Here is a 2,946-nt window from a genome sequence, read left to right as displayed (position 1 = left end):
TTCCAGTGGCAGAGGGCATATTAAGGAGAAGAATATTGAAGCAGAACAAAACCGCACTGTTCTCTCCCCTGACCCTCCCTCTGCAGCTCCCAGATGAGCAGGAACGGGGTTTCTTTGTCTCTCATTGGTGTATCTTCCCAGGTTTTGTATTTGGAACATATGAGCTTGCCAACAACTGTCTTGGCTCGGCATGGAAAAAGTCAAAGATGTTCATCTCATACAGCTTCAAAGCTGTGATTCAGACCTTTCTAAGACCCCATGCTTTCTGTTCTCCTTCAACCATGCCCTGCCATCACGAGCAAGCAGCGCAGCAATAGGCTTCTGCTGTGAACCCTGCTGTTGCTGCATTGGTGAAACCACTGGAGATTAATGAAGAAATAAATCTCTAATTGACATAAGGGAGGAATTCAGCCCAGAGACAAAAACAAACCTAAACCCCCATCAAAAAAACGCTTAACTAAAAATTAAATAATACAAAGTCAAAGTTAAAGGAACTCCAGAATTTTTGAAAATGGTAGGTGGGGTTCACAAGACGTATGAAGCATGTTAGTCCTTCCATAGGTCAATGGGATGACATCCATGGGTTTTGGTGGGCACCGAATCAGAAAATTTCGGGTGCACACCTGATCATACTAAACAATGTCTCCTCCTCCTGTTCGAGTTGCAGAAACGCCCCTCTCCCCACCACATAAAAGCATGAATCAAACTGGATTCATGCACATGAGAGCAAATGTTCCCACCAACGGCTGCTGAGCGTATCCTGCAGACATCCCCCAAATCCTCCAACTCCAATAAAGTCCATAGAGCAAGACCAGGAAGAAGGTTGACCCATAAACTTTTAATTTAAAAGACACCTGTGCGGGTGTAGTTTGCCAGCCCTAAGCTATATTAAAAAACACAATAATTACAAACACGGAACAAAACAATTACAGTATTTGGTGGGTTGGCACACACAACACACGCATGTTTTGTCACTAACAAGGACCTGAAGGACAGAAGATGCCGGAAATGCTCCCGGCAGACTGAGAACTGTATAAAAGGTCGCACAAATGAGGAGGTTTTAATCACTTCTTGCCTTCTCTCTTTGGTGAGCCAGGTAAGTCCAATTCAGCTTCATCTCTTCCAAGTATCTCTCTTTCAGCTGTAATATAAAAACTGATATTCTACTTCTGCTCGTTGGTTTTGAGCATTGCTCAGGGTCTTTAGGTGTCCATGGCCCCCTTAGCTTAAAAGCAGAGACTCAAGCTCCTCCAACCCAAGCCAGGCCACAAGTTCAGCCACTGCAAAGCCCAGAAGGTAGGGAGCAGCATCCTAAATCCCACCTCTTTCCCCAACTAGGATTATTCCCAGCAGCTCTGACTTTGCCCGGCCATGGAGAATCCACAACTGGATTCCACAATCCAAAACTGCCTGCGGCTGAATCCCTGCTGCAGTGCAACAAGCACCAGAGGTACAATCCATTCTTGGCCAGCAGATCCTAGTGATAGGAGACAGAAAGTGGAAAACTTGGTTTCTGGGTCCTGAAGTGAAGACAGATCTGCCACGTACCAGGATTGTGCCTGCAACGTTTCCTAGGGGCTGTCTAGGCCTGGACTAAAGGCTCCCTCCCCCATCCCCACTCAGCTGCCTGACAGGAGCAGGGAGCCTACTTTCCAATCAGCATATTGCAGCCAAAGGAAGTGAGAAGTCTTCCAAACCGTTGTTTAGAGGAGAGGCTATGGGCAAGTGGAGCAAGGGAGAGGAGCAACACTGGCAGAAAGGAGGGCTGAGGTCAGCATTTCCCTGTTCCATCCCCCAATCTCACTGAATTTTGGACCCTTCAATTATAAGAACTGCAGATGTGTCACGTTTCCTCTGCAGATGTGTCATGTTCCCTCTGTTTCCTGCTGTTCCAGGTTCGCCTCCAGCACAGCAAGATGTCTGACAGCCTGGACATGTTGGAAGACCTGCACTACCAGGACTCATCTTGTTGTTGGAGACCCCCCTGTAGAAGGCGATGTTGGTGTTGTTGCTATGATCCATGCACTGGACAGCTAATTTGGCAGGGTATGTGCTGGTGCCCAGGGTGGCGCAGTAGGGGCAGATATGGAAGGTGCTGGCCATGCTAAATCCAGTTCGAATATTGATGGCACTTGGAGCAACACGGACATGAAACGCAAGATACAGATTGACGGCTGACCCGACAGACATGACTTGGAGCAGTGCTAAGCACTCAGTACCTCCAGTGTGAGAGCTCGCCATTGCTACAAGACTCCCTCCCCCATTCTCCTGTCTCCTACCCTTTGCTTTGTTACTCCAGCAACTTTGTATTCCCTGCACTGTTAAGCATTAAGGCCTCTTCATGCTGTGCTGTCATTTAAAAGGAAGCCTCTGCTTCCCTAGAGTCCACTTGTAATCCACTGCAGAGCACTTGACACAGCCACAGACGTGTAGAAGATGTTTGGTGACAACAGGTGTATAATCCCGGCTGCGGCCCTTTGGAAAAACTTCAAAACATTTCCTGTCTCCTCTGAATCCCTTCTGTGTCTGTGTTCTCAATTTCTTCTGTACATTAAACTTCCTCTGCAGCATAATATTGGTCTCCTGGGTTTTTTCCCCTCTCTTCCTTATTTGCCGGCATGCTGGTAAAATTCCCTCCTGTGCAGATCCCCATACCCAGCATGACTCAATTCCTACTGAAGTGATACATAGAGATGCAAATCGGCCCTGGAGTATGTCTGTGCACCCTGGTCTCTCAATTTCTTCTGTACATTAAACTTCCTCTGCAGCATAATATTGGTCTCCTGGGTTTTTTCCCCTCTCTTCCTTATTTGCCGGCATGCTGGTAAAATTCCCTCCTGTGCAGATCCCCATACCCAGCATGACTCAATTCCTACTGAAGTGATACATAGAGATGCAAATCGGCCCTGGAGTATGTCTGTGCACCCTGGTCTTTCCTCCTAGTCC

At 47.5% G+C, this 2,946-nt stretch overlaps 1 long non-coding RNA gene across 1 annotated transcript; it reads left to right on the top strand.

The window, feature by feature from the left end:
• Window positions 1–998: 998 nt before the first annotated feature.
• LOC102372705 lies at window positions 999–2,573 on the top strand. Its single transcript, XR_325599.3, has 2 exons — window positions 999–1,096; window positions 1,896–2,573. It is a non-coding gene; the product is annotated as an uncharacterized LOC102372705 (long non-coding RNA).
• The last annotated feature ends 373 nt before the right edge of the window (window positions 2,574–2,946 follow it).

Source organism: Alligator sinensis, unplaced genomic scaffold, assembly GCF_000455745.1.
Source record: "Alligator sinensis unplaced genomic scaffold, ASM45574v1 scaffold1729_1, whole genome shotgun sequence".
In the NCBI taxonomy this organism is placed as follows: Eukaryota; Metazoa; Chordata; order Crocodylia; family Alligatoridae; genus Alligator; species Alligator sinensis.
The sequence above is the reverse complement of the archived record's forward strand: the minus strand, read 5'-3'. Positions and strand labels throughout refer to the sequence as shown.